This window comes from Tinamus guttatus, unplaced genomic scaffold (assembly GCF_059628265.1).
Source record: "Tinamus guttatus ecotype Peru unplaced genomic scaffold, ASM5962826v1 Tinamus_guttatus_pri_ptg000445l, whole genome shotgun sequence".
Lineage (NCBI taxonomy): Eukaryota > Metazoa > Chordata > Aves > Tinamiformes > Tinamidae > Tinamus > Tinamus guttatus.
The window spans coordinates 521,905-535,701 of NW_028288979.1; the positions used below are offsets into that span (position 1 = coordinate 521,905).

At 54.2% G+C, this 13,797-nt stretch overlaps 1 pseudogene; it reads left to right on the plus strand.

Moving 5' to 3' along the window:
* The first annotated feature begins 847 nt into the window (after positions 1-847).
* LOC148593163 (TATA element modulatory factor pseudogene) lies at positions 848-5,939 on the plus strand (annotated as a pseudogene).
* The last annotated feature ends 7,858 nt before the right edge of the window (positions 5,940-13,797 follow it).

Here is a 13,797-nt window from a genome sequence, read left to right on the forward strand (position 1 = left end):
GGTAAGCCGGTCGTGATTGCGCACACGGATAGACGGCGTTGAGGGGCAAGAAGCCGAGACCCGGACTGTACGTACAAGATGGATCGAGAAGCCACGGTGCAACTGCTGCTTGACTTGTTAGCAAAAAGGGAGGCAGCGGTTAGCACGAAAAAGCTGTTTGAGCTTGTAAAGTGGGCAAGAGAGAAAGGACATTTAAAGGAGCCACAACTTGTTTTTAGTATAACAGAGTGGCGTGAGATAGGGGACTCATTATGGGAAGCCACTCTGGAGGGCAGCAAAACTGCCAAAGAACTGGGTCATACTTGGCGCGAGGTGGCGAATCAGCTCAAGTGTATGCAGGCTGAAAAGAAGATGGCAGCAGCGGCAACGCAGATGCTGCAAGGGGAGGAACCGCCCCCCGAGGTCTCCCTTGCGGCGCGAGCCGCACCTGGCCGAGGGGCTATTGCTACCCCAAAGAGCTCCCGAAGGGAGCTGCTTGAGAGCGTTACCGGAGGAGGACCGTCACAACCCCGTCGCCCGTCAGAGCCGCTACCGCCGCCACCGGAACCTGCATCTGCTGGATCAGCTCCGACTCCCGAGTCGCCAGTACAGCCTATGGCGCCACCGCCCCCAGCGTGGACAGCTGGGAACCAGCCACAGGAGCAGCCACCGGAACGGTGCCAGGACCGACCCTCTGATCGACTGTCCCGGGAGTCCCCCAGGGCCCTTGATCGAGTCCAGGCAGCTGGGCCAAAAACATGCGAGGGGTGGTCTGGATCCTCCGGTGGGGGGGTCGGGTCCGCAGGTCTCCTCTCGTTGGTCCGGTGTTATTAGAGATGCAATTTTGGAGGGTCAATGGGAGCCGGCCATGAGGGTGGCGTGCCCGGTGACCTTTGAGCCAGATGGCCAAGGGTGGGGAGCGGGCAAGTGGGATCCGTTTGACTGGAAAATTATGAGCCAGTTACGGGATACGGTGGCGCATTGGGGCGTCAAAGGTGAGCCATCCAGACAGATGTTATCCTATATCTTTAATAGTGATTTGCTTCTCCCTAGTGATTGTCAACAGATTGCAAAATTGATTTTGACACCTGGTCAGTTGCTACTGTGGGAAAGACAGTGGGCGGCCCACGCAGCGCGTGAATGTGCCATACCTCGGCCTCAGGGAGATCCGCTGGAGGGATTACGGGTTGAAACGGTGCTGGGTCAGGGGCCGTATGGCAGTATTGACGTGCAAATGCGATTTCCAGCCATCTTGTTAAGGCTGGTGACGCAAACTGCCCTATCGAACTTTATGTCCTTACCTGAGGAGAAGAAAGGCCCTTCCTTCGTGGGAATTAAGCAGGGTATGAACGAGTCCTTTGGTGAATTCGTTGACCGCCTGCTTAAGGCCTTGGAGGAAATGGATACGCTAGATGAGAAAACAAGGAAACTTATGGCTCAATCCTTAGTGGTTGAGAATGCTAATAAGCACACCAGGGATGTTCTGGTCACTTTGCCACAAGGGGTTTCGCTCGAGGAGATGCTTGAAGAACTTGCCCATCGGGGTGTGGGAAACCCAGGAGCATTTTTAGGGGCTCAGGTAGAGCAGGCATTACTTGATTCAGTGGCGCAGCAAGCCCAAGCATTTTGTGTCTTAGCTGCTGTGCCACAGCCTTTGGTGGGCCCAAGAGGAAACCAAGGAAAGAGGGAAAATGCGAACGGCCCTAAGTGCTTTAGGTGTGGAAGGAGGGGTCATATCCGAAAAAACTGTAGTGAAGGGCGAGTTTTGTTGCAGATAGTTAGGGTCCGGCGGCCGGAAGATATCGTGCTGTACGGAAAGATAGGGTCCCTAATAGCCAATAGTGTTTAGTCTATGATGTAAGCAGACGGATGTGACGTTGTAAACCTTAGCTATATAACACCTTGTTACCCATCAATAAACGCCATTTGCCGTCCACCACATTGGTGTCAGCGAGCTGATGGTCCGAGTGGCTTGGGGGTGGTCGCCGTGCCGTCCCTGAACCAGGTCACCGCGCTGTTTGAACTGCAACAAGTGGTGCCGAAACCCGGGAAGTCATCGCCTGGACGGGTGAACGGCAGCCAGAGCAAGTGGACCACCCCGGCGAAGGGGACGCTACCGAATCAACAAGGAGGATGGAAGCCCTCGTGAAGGTCGTATCGCATTTACATAAGCATTGGGGGATTGATTGTAAGCCAAAGATTTGTAAGCCAAAAGATTTTACTCTCGCAGTTGCGAGGCTTTTAAAAATTAAGGTTATAGACCAGCCAGTGGATATTCTGAAGTCCCTGAAGCGTGTCCCTGAAGTGTGGGACAAATGTACTAAGGCGTTAGCCGAGGAGATGATGTCTTCGGGTTGTGGGAAAAAACCTTAAGGCTTGGGGAAAAGTTGTACAAGCCTTGCAGAAAGCTAGAAAAGAGCAGGAGACCTGGGTAGCAGTAAGGGACTGTTTGTTGGCCACCCCGAAAATGGGAGTCGGGGCAGCCGCACAGACTTTGCACCCCCCAGATGATGGCAATTCTGCTGAGCCTAAAGGTCTGCAAGAGGGTGATACATCCCCTCCATCCCCAAACCCCGTCCCACTTACAGAGGAGCAGAAACAGCTGAAATCTGTTTGGAGCGAGCTAGCCGAGGAAGCTAGGAACATTGAAAAGAAGTCAGAGCATGGGGACGTCTGGGCCAGGCCACCACCCTATGCCCCTCAAAATGGCGCCGAGCCGCAAGGGGTAGGGCGGGGCGAGGGTGCCTCCGGCGCGAGTGAGGCGCCGAGAACCAATAGGAATGACCGGACAGGTGAGGGACGCGCGAGTGAGGCGCTGAGAACCAATGAGCCTGACCGGACAGCTGAGGGAGGCCCGAGTGAGGGGCGGAGCGAGGGGCGGAGAAGAAGCCCGAGTGAGGGGTGGAGAAGAAGCCCGAGTGAGGGGCCGAGAGCAAGCCCGAGTGAGGGGCGGAGCGAGGGGTGAAGAAGAAGCCCGAGTGAGGGGCCGAGAGCAAGCCCGAGTGAGGGGCGGAGTGAGGGGCCGAGAGAAAGCCCGAGTGAGGGGCGGAGAACTAATCAGAGCGGTCATTTCAAAAACTTAAGGAAGGAGAAAAAGAAGGTAAACAGAACTAAGAGCCAAAATATTCCCATCCAAATTAAAGAAAAACCGGCGGGGGCAGACATGATTAAGCATGTTGCAAAGGAAGAGCATCTGACCCCAATTCAGGTGGCTGTTACCTTCAAAATAAAACTAATGAAAATTGTGAGTTTCTATTCACAGGACCGGATCATCGGACACCCCCGTAACCCGTACGCCACGGTGACAAGCATCCCGCCCGAGCCTGTGAGTTCCACACCGACCGAATCCGGGAAACAACAAAACAGCCTCCACAGGAGGAGGCCGCGATGCCTTTGCGTGATCTTAATTTTGTAGCTTGTCACTATAGGACAGGTAGAGTCACACCAGCCCTTTAAATGGGGTACTTGAACAGATTGAACAATCTTGAGCAATTAGTACAAAAATAACTACAGGGCCACCAGTTTTCAGTGCCATGCCTTGCCAACTAGCACCCATTGAACCCTGTTCCAAACGCAGCTGGTACGAAAATTTGTTCACCGTTTCGCCGTGGTTAACCACCCTGATATCCACCTTGATAGGGCTGATCACAATGATCATGATGACGCTAATCTTTGGACCCTGTATATTGAATAAGCTCATGCCGTTTGTCAAGAGTCGGCTAGAGAAGGTTAACATCATGTGAGTAGAACACCGACAACTGCTTTAAGAATATATCCACTCAGTATTACCCCCAAGTTATCCCAAGGTACACCCTATTCCTACACCCCGGTATTACCTGTCATCCCCTACCTTCCACGTGCCTTCTTCTTTGTGCCTTATGTTTTATGTCAAGTTTATGATATATAATTTTAAGATTGGTATAACTATAAGAATAGAATAAGATAGTAATAAGAATATGTAAGAATAAGATAGTTGTATTTTAGCTAGTTTTGTTATGCATAGGGAGGGGGGAAGTTGTTGCAGATAGTTAGGGTCCGGCGGCCGGAAGATATCGTGCTGTACGGAAAGATAGGGTCCCTAATAGCCAATAGTGTTTAGTCTATGATGTAAGCAGACGGATGTGACGTTGTAAACCAAGCTATATAACACCTTGTTACCCATCAATAAACGCCATTTACCGTCCACCACATTGGTGTCAGCGAGATGATGGTCTGATTGGCTTGGGGGTGGTCGCCGTGCCGTCCCTGAACCAGGTTGCCGCGCCGTTTGAACTGCAACAGAGTTTGGTGTCCTCAATGCCAGAATAACACCCATGCTAAACTAGAGAAGTGGGAAACACAGTTATTGAGTGCTAGTAAAGAAAAGGCACGGCTGGAGGAAGCTTATGATAACCTTAAAGATGAAATCCTTAGAATGAAGGAAGAGAGCAATAGCATTTCATCCCTTAAAGAGGAGTTCACTCAGCGAATAGCAGATGCTGAAAAGAAGCTCCAGCTTGCATGCAAAGAAAGGGATGCAGCTAAAAAGGAAGTAAAGAATGTTAAAGAAGAATTGGCTACTAGACTTAATTGTAATGAAACAGCTGAATTACTGAAAGGAAAAGATGAGCAAATGAAAGGATTAATGGAAGAAGGAGAAAAGCTTTCTAAACAGCAGCTGCACAATTCCAACATTATTAAGAAACTAAGAGCAAAGGAGAAAGAGAGAGAAAATACTAACACAAAACAGAACAAAAAGATTAAGGAACTGGAAGAGGAATTGCAGCATTTAAAACAGGTACTTGATGGCAAAGAGGATCTTGAGAACCAGCATCGAGACAGTATTAAACAACTGAACAGTGTTGTAGAGCGACAAGAAAAGGATCTTAATAAGCTCCAGGCAGAGGTAGAAGATCTTGAAGAAAGGAACAGAAGTGTCCAGGCAGCACTTGACAGTGCTTACAAGGAACTTGCAGATCTTCATAAAGCTAATGCCACAAAGGACAGTGAGGCACAAGAGGCAGCCCTAAGTCGGGAAATGAAGGCAAAGGAAGAACTTGGTTTAGCTTTGGAGAAGGCCCAGGATGAGGCACGGCAGCAACAAGAAGCTTTGGCGATTCAGGTGGCAGACCTGCGGCTAGCGCTGCAATGTGCAGAACAACAGGCAGCAAGAAGAGGACTACTTACGTCAGGAAATCAGTGAACTACAACAGAGACTGCAAGAAGAGGAGAGTCGGAACCAAGAACTGAGTCAAAGTGTTACATCTGCTACACGGCCACTGCTCCGGCAGATGGAAAATTTGCAAGCCACGCTGGGAGCGCAAACCTCCTCGTGGGAAAAATTGGAAAAGAATCTTTCTGACAGACTTGGTGAATCTCAAGCCCTTTTGGCAGCAGCTGCCAAAAGAGAATGGGCTGCAACAGAAGAACTTCTTTCTACTAAAGTTCAGATGTCTTCTACTGAATCCCAGAATAGTCTTTTAAGGCAAGAAAATGCTCGTCTCCAGGCTCAACTAGAAGGGGAGAGAAACAGACTGAAGAAAATGGAAAATGAGAACAGTAGATACGAGGTTGAACTGGAAGGTCTCAAAGATGAGTATGCAAAACCCCATGAGGAAGCAAGAGGGGAAAAGGAATGGTGTAATGGAAATGTTACCCACAATACGGGAACTATCCGGCCTAGGAAGCTTCCCACTGGGTGGTTTTTGATATGTGGGAACCGAGCTTGGGCTGGCATTCCGTCCCAGCCTATGGGTGGGCCTTACACATTTGGTCGCCTTAATATGATTTGGCCACACGGCCCTCCGGGGAACAGCAAGACCCTGTTAAGGCGATCAAAAGGAGCAGCGAACTCTCTTAGCTCAGAACGTGAGGATAGTGTTGATCTCTGGAGCACTTGGGAGGTTGTAGCAGCGTCCTTCTTCATCCCCGGGGTATCAGCCGCGCGGGCACACCGAGATATTGAGCGCCTTGCCTGCTAGGCCTTGAAACAAGTGAATGCAACCAGTACTGTGCTTAGTGAGTTGTCAGATGACTTATCCCAGGTACAACACGCTGTACTGGAAAACCGTGCCACTATTGATTTCCTGCTTCTTGCTCACGGACATGGGTGTCAGGACTTCGACGGAATGTGCTGCATGGACTTGCAAGATCACTCGGCAGCGATACACCGCCAGATTCACGATTTGATCAAGCATACAGAGAAGGTCAACAAGGATGTGGCATTTTTTGGTCTAGACGGACTAACGGACTGGTTAGGAATTGGGGGATGGATAAAATCTGTACTCAAGTCCTTGCTGATGCTACTGTTATGGGGATTGTTACTGGTAATTGGGTTGATGATGGCCTGGGCCTGTGTTCGCGCTCTATTAACCCGCCTACTGCATGCCTTTTCACGCAATACGAATCTGACACCTCAAGGCTGGCTTGCTTCCCGGGGTCACCTAATCTAAAGAAAAAGGGGGAATTATAGAGGAATGGTTAGAGAGCCGCAGACATGGCTGTCCAGCAGGCCTGCTCAATTCCAGCCTTCAGGTTTCAGTGAAAGAACAAAGGGACTGCTAACTAGGAGATAAGGAAGTAGACCAAGGTCAGAGGGAATAAAAGAGCTGTTGAACTAAAAGGATGAGCTAAACAAGTAAGGGGGGCTGTAAGGGTCTTAGTTAGATCATTGTCTACCAATTAGGAGCCTGTGTTATTACATCACTAACTGCTAGAATCATATAAATGTACTGCATGTAAGCTAATAAAGGGAGTCAGGTCCAGCTTCTATGAAGTTGCTGTCTGGCATTCCTGACCCGCTCCAAGCTGCAACAGCACTCCACTTGAGGCGCTCCCCTTGAGGCAAAGCGACTTGAGGCACTCTGCTTGAGGCACTGCGTTGAGCGAAGTGACTTGAGGCGCTCTGCTTGAGCAAAGCAACTTGAGGCGCTCCACATGAGGCGCTCCACTTGAGGTGCTACACTTGAGTGAAGCGCCTTGAGGTGCTCCACTTGAGCGAAGCGACTTGAGCGAAGCGACTTGAGACGCTCCGCTTGAGACGCTCCCCTTCAGGCAAAGCGACTTGAGGCGCTCTTCTTGAAGCACTGCGCTTGAGCGAAGCGACTTGAGACGGTCCACATGAGGCGCTCCACTTGAGGTGCTCCACTTGAGGCGCTCCACTTGAGGCGCTCCACATCAGCAAAGCGACTTGAGGCGCGCCAATTAAGGCGCTCCCCTTGAGGCACTCCACTTGAACAAAGCGACTTGAGGCCCTCCACTTAAGGCACTCCACTTGAGTGAAGCGAATTGAGGCACTCCACTTGCAGCACTCCCCTTGAGCGAAGCGACTTGAGAGAATCTACTTCAGCGAAGCGTCTTGAGGCGCTCCCCTTGAGGCGCTCCACTTGAAGCGCTGCGCTTGAGCAAAGTGACTTGAGGTGCTCCACTTGAGGCGCTCCTCTTGAGCGAAGTGACTTGAGGCGCTCCGCTTGATGCGCTCCACTTAAGGCGCTCCACTTGAGAGAAGCGACTGGAGGCGCTCCGCTTGAGGCGCCCCCCCTTGAGGCGCTCCTCTTGGGTGAAGCGACTTGAGGCGCTCTGCTTGAAGCACTGCGCTTGAGCGAAGCGACTTGAGGCGCTCCGCTTGAGGCGCTCCGCTTGAGGCGCTCCTCTTAAGTGAAGCGACTTGAGGCGCTCACCTTGAGGCACAGCGATTTGAGGCGCTCTGCTTGAGGCACTATGCTTGAGCGAAGCAACTTGAGGTGCACCGCTTCAGCGAAGCAACTTCAAACAAGCAACTTGAGGTGCTCCGCTTGAGCAAAGAAACTTGATGCGCTCCCCTTGAGGCGCTCCACTTGAGCGAAGCGACTTGAGGCGCTCGCCTTAGGCGCTCCGCTTGAGGTGCTCCGCTTGAGTGAAGCGAATTGAGGCACTCCGCTTGATACGCTCCACTTGAGCGAAGCGACTTGACGCACTCCGCTTGAGGCGCTCCACTTGAGTGAAGCAACCTGAGGTGCTCCGTTTGAGGTGCTCCCCTTGAGCGAAGTGACTTGAGGCGCTCCGCGTGATGCACTCCACTTGAGCGAAGCGACTTGACGCACTCCGCTTGAGGCGCTCCACTTGAGCCAAGCGACTTGAGGTTCTCCTCTTGAGGCGCACCACTTGAGGCTCTCCACTTGAGAGAAGCGACTTCAGCGAAGCATCTTGAGGCGCTCCAATTGAGGCGCTCCTCTTGAGAGAAGCAACTTGAGGCGCTCCGCTTGAGGGGCTCCACTTGAGGCGCTGCTCTTACATGAAGCGACTTGAGGCGCTCGCCTGGAGGCGCTCCCCTTGAGCGAAGCGACTTGAGGCGCTCCGCCTGAGGCGGTCCCCTTGAGGCGCTCCTTTTGAGTGAAGCAACTTGAGGAAATCCACTTTAGGCGCTCCCCTTAAGGGGAAGCGACTTGAGGCGCTCCTCTTGAGGCGCACCACTTGAGCGAAGCAACCTGAGCCAAGCGACTTGAGACAGTCCGCTTGAGGCGCTCCAGTTAAGGGAAGCGACTTGAGGCGCTCCACTTAAGGCGATCCACTTGAGCGAAGTGACTTGAGGCGCACCGCTTCAGCAAAGCGACTTCAGCCAAGTGACATGAGGAGCTCCGCTTGAGTAAAGCAACTTGAGGCGCTCCACATGAGGTGCTCCACTTGAGGTGCTCCACTTGAGTGAAGCGACCTGAGGCACTCCGCTTGAGGCACTCACCTTGAGGCGCTCCTCTTGAGTGAAGCGACTGGAGCAAAGCAACTTGACGCGCTCCACTTGAGAAAAGCAACTTGAGGCGCCCCCCTTGAGCGAAGTGACTTGAGGCGCCCCCCTTGAGGCGCTCCGCTTGAGCGAAGCGATTTGAGACGCTCCGCTTGAGGTGCAGCGCTTGAGGCGTTCCACTTGAGCGAAGTGACTTGAGTCGCTCCCCTTAACGAAGCGACTTGAGCAAAGCGACTTGAGGCGCTCACCTTGAGGCGCTCACCTTGAGGCGCTCCTCTGGAGCGAAGCGACTTGAGCAAAGCAACTTGAGGTTCTCCACTTCAGGCGCACCACTTCAGCAAAGGGACTCCAGCGAAGCCAATTCAGGCGCTCCACTTGTGCAAAGCAACTTGAGGCGCTCCGCTTGAGGCGCTCCACTTGAGCGAAGCGACTTGAGGCGCTCCCCTTGAGGCAAAGCGACTTGAGGCGCTCCCCTTGAGGCAAAGCGAATTGAGGCGCTCCCCTTGAGGCACTGCGCTTGAGCGAAGTGACTTGAGGCGCACCGCTTCAGCGAAGCGACTTCAACCCAGCAACTTGAGGCGCTGCACTTGAGGTGCTCCACTTGAATGAAGCGACTTGAGCAAAGCAACTTGAGGTTCTCCACTTCAGGCGCACCACTTCAGCGAAGGGACTCCAGCAAAGCAACTTCAGGCACTCCACTTGAGACAAGCAAATTGAGGTGCTCCCCTTGAGCCAAAGCGACTTGAGGCGCTCCCCTTGATGCGCTCCGCTGGAGCGCATCGACTTGAGGCACTCCGCTTGAGGCGCTCCTCTTGAGCGAAGCTACTTGATGCGCTCGCCAGGGGGCGCTCCCCTTAGGCGCTCCGCTTGAGCAAAGAGACTTGAGGGGCTCCACTTGAGTAAAACGACTTAAGGCGCTCCGGCTGACCAAAGCGACTTGAGGCGCACCAATTGAGGCGCTCCCCTTGAGGCGCTCCACTTGAGCGAATCGACTTGAGGTGCTCTGATTGAAGCACTGCGCTTGAGCGAAGCGACTTGAGGTGCTCCACTTGAGGCGCTCCGCTTGAGGCGCTCCACTTGAGGCACTCCCCTTGAGCGAAGCGACTTGATGGGCTCCGCTTGAGGCGCACCTCATCAGCGATGCGACTTGAGGCGCACCAATTGAGGCACTCCACTTGAGCGAATCGACTTGAGGCGCTCCAATTGAAGCGCTGCGCTTGAGTGAAGCGACTTGAGGTGCTCCACTTGAGGCGCCCCTCTTGAGCGAAGTGACTTGAGGCGCTCCGCTTGACGCGCTCCACTTGAGGCACTCCACTTGAGTGAAGCGACTTGAGGCACCCCGCTTGAGGCGCTCCTCTTGAGCGAAGCGACTTGAGGTGCTCCTCTTGAGGCGCACCACTTGAGGCTCTCCACTTGAGAGAAGCGACTTCAGCGAAGCGTCTTGAGGCGCACCAATTAAGGCGCTCCGCTTGAGAGGAGCTACTTGAGGCGCTCCGATTGAGGGGCTCCACTTGAGGTGCTCCTCTTAAGCGAAGCTACTTGAGGCGCTCACCTGGAGGCGCTCCCCTTAGGCGCTCCGCTTGAGGCGCTCCGCTTGAGCGAAGCGACTTGAGGCACTCCGCTTGATGCGCTCCACTTGAGTGAAGCAACTTGAGGCGCTCCCCTTGAGGCGCTCCCCTTGAGTGAAGCCACTTGAGGCACTCCGCTTGAGGCGCTCCTCTTCAGCGAAGCGACTTGAGGTGCTCCTCTTGAGGTGCACCACTTGAGGCTCTCCACTTGAGAGAAGCGACTTGAGGCGCTCCACTTGAGAGAAGCGACTTGAGGCGCTCCACTTGAGGCACTCCACTTGAGCAAAGCGACTTGAGGCAGTCCATTTGAGGCGCTCCACTTCTTAAGGGAAGCGACTTGAGGCGCTCCCCTTGAGATGCACAATTTGAGGCGAAGCGACTTGAGAGAAGTGACTTCAGCGAAGCGTCTTGAGGCGCTCAGCTTGAGCGAATCGACTTGAGGCACTCTGATTGAAGCGCTGCGCTTGAGTGAAGTGACTTGAGGTGCTCCACTTGAGGCGCTCCTCTTGAGCCAAGCGACTTGAGGTTCTCCTCTTGAGGCGCACCACTTGAGACTCTCCACTTGAGAGAAGTGACTTCAGCAAAGCGTCTTGAGGCGCTCCAATTCAGGCGCTCCGCTTGAGAGAAGTGACTTGAGGTGCTCCGCTTCAGGGGCTCCACTTCAGGCTCTCCTCTTGAGCGAAGCGACTTGAAGCGCTCGCCTTGAGGCGCTCCCCTTAGGCGCTCCGCTTGAGGTGCTCCGCTGGACCGAAGTGACTTGAGGCACTCCGCTTGATGCGCTCCACTTGAACGAAGCAACTTGAGGTGCTCCGCTTGAAGTACTCTCCTTGAGGCGCTCCGCTACATCGAAGCAACTTGAGGCGCTCCACGTGAAGTGCTCCACTTGAGCAAAGCAACTTGAGGTGCTCCACTTGAGGCACTCCGCTTGAGCGAAGCGACTTGAGCAAAGCAACTTGAGGTGCTCCACTTCAGGCGCACCACTTGAGCAAAGGGACTCGAGCGAAGCGAATTGAGGCACTCCACCTGAGCAAAGCAACTCGAGGCGCTCCACATGAGGTGCTTCACTTGAGGCGCTCCACTTGAGGCGCTCCACTTGAGGCGCTCCACTTGAGCGAAATGACTAGAGGTGCTCCAATAGAGTCAAAGCGATTTGAGGTGCTCCACTTGAAGCGCTCCAATTGAGGCGCTCCACTCGAGCGAATCGACTTGAGGCGCTACACTTGAGGCGCTCCACTTGAGTGAAGCGTCTTGAAGCGCTCCGCTTGAGTCGCTCTCCTTGAGGCAAAGCGACTTGAGGCACTCTGCTTGAGGCTCTCCACTTGAGGCGCTCCGCTTGAGCGAAGTGACTTGAGGCACTCCCCTTAATGCGCTCTGCTGGAGCGAAGCGACTTCAGCGAAGCGACTTGAGGCGCTCCTCTTGAGGCGCTACACTTGAGCAAAGCGACTTGAGGCTCTGCACTTGAGGTGCTCCACCTGAGGCGTTCTACTTGAGCGAAATGACTTGATGTGCTCCACTTCAGGCACTCCGCTTGAGCGAAGCGACTTGAGGCACTCCGCTTGAGGTGCTCCACTTGAGGAGCTCCGCTTGAGCGAAGCAACTTAAGGCACTCCACTTGATGTGCTTCTCTTGAGCGAAGCAACTTGAGGTACTCCGCTTGAGGTGCTCCCCTTGAGCGAAGCAACTGGAGGCACTCCGCTTGAGGCGCTCCCCTTGAGGCAAAGCGACTTGAGGCACCCCACTTGAAGGTCTCCACTTGAGCGAAGCGACCTGAGGTGCTCCACCTGAGGTGCTCCTCTTCAGCGAAGCGACTTGAGGTGATCCCCTTGAGGTGCTCCCCTTAGGCGCTCCGCTTGAGGCGCTCCGCTTGAGCAAAGCGACTTTAGGCACTCCACTTGAGGGGCTCTACTTGAGATGCTCTGCTTGAGCGAAGTGACTTGAGATGCTCCTCTTGAGGCACTCCTCTTGAGCGAAGCGACTTGAGGCGCTCCCCTTGAGATGCACAACTTGAGGCTCTCCACTTGAGCGAAGCGACTTGAGCAAAGCAACTTGAGGTGCTCCCCTTGAGGCGCTCTGCTTAAGCGAAGCGACTTGAGGTGCTCCCCTTGAGGCGCTCCCCTTGAGGCAAAGCGACTTGAGGCGCTCTCCTTGAGGCACTGCGCTTGAGAGAAGCGACTTGACGCACACCGCTTCAGCGAAGCGGCTTGAGACGCTCCACATGAGGCGCTCCACTTGTGATGCTCCACTTGAGTGAAGCGAATCGAGGCGCTCCGCTTGAGGCGCTCCAGTTGAGCGAAGCGACTTCAGGAGCTTTGCTTAAGGTGCTCCGCTTGAGCAAAACGACTTGAGGCGCTCCGCTTGAGGCGCTCCGCTGGAGCAAAGCAACATGAGGCGCTCCGCTTGAGACGCTCCACTTGAGGAAAGCGACTTGAGGCGATGCCCTTGAGACGCACAACTTGAGGCGCTCCACTTGAGCGAAGGGACTGGAGCGAAGCGACTTGAGACACTCCGCTAGAGGCACTCCGCTTGAGGCGCTCACCTTGAGGCGCCCCTTGAATGAAGCGACTTGAGGCGCTCCGCTTGAGGCGCAATTCTTGAGGCGCTCCACTTAAGGCCCTCCACTTGTGTGCAGTGACTTGAGGCGCTCCTCTTCAGGTGCTCTGCTTGAGGCACTCCGCTAAATCGAAGCAACTTGAGGCGCACCACTTGAAGCGCTCCGCTTGAGCAAAGCAACTTCAGGTGCTATACTTGAGCGAAACGACTTGAGCAAAGCGACTTGAGGTGCTCCACTTCAGGCGCTCCGCTTGAGGCACTCTAAATGAGGCCACCCACTTGAACGAAGCGACTTGAGGCGCTCCACTTGAGGCGCTACCCTTGAGCAAAATGACTAGAGGCGCTGCACTAGAGGCAAAGCGAATTGAGGTGCTCCACTTGAAGCGCTCCAATTGATGCGCTGCGCTTGAGCGAAGCGACTTGATGTGCTCCACTTGAGGCGTTCCACTTGAGCGAAGTGACTTGAGGCACTACCCTTAATGCGCTCCGCTGGAGCGAAGCGACTTCAGCAAAGCGACTTGAGGCGCTCCGCTTTAGGCGCTCCACTTGAGGGAGGCGAGTGGAGGCGCTCCACTTGAGCGAAGCGACTGGAGCGAAGCGACTTGAGATGCTCAGCTTGAGGCGCACCGCTTGAGGCGCTCACCTTGAGGCGCCCCTCTTGAGTGAAGCAACTTCAGGTGCTCCGCTTGAGGTGCTCCCCATGAGCGAAGCGACTTGAGGCACTCTGCTTGAGGCACTCCCCTTGATGCGGTCCGCTTAAGCGAAGCGACTTGAGACGCTCCTCTTGAGCGAAGCGACTTGAGGCGCTCCTCTTGAGGCGCTCCCCATGAGCGAAGCGACTTGAGGCACTCTGCTTGAGGCACTCCCCTTGATGCGGTCCGCTTAAGCAAAGCGACTTGAGACGCTCCTCTTGAGCGAAGCGACTTGAGGCGCTCCGCTTGAGGCGCTCCAGTTGAGCGAAGCCACTTCAGGCACTCCACTTAAGGCGCTCCGCTTAAGCG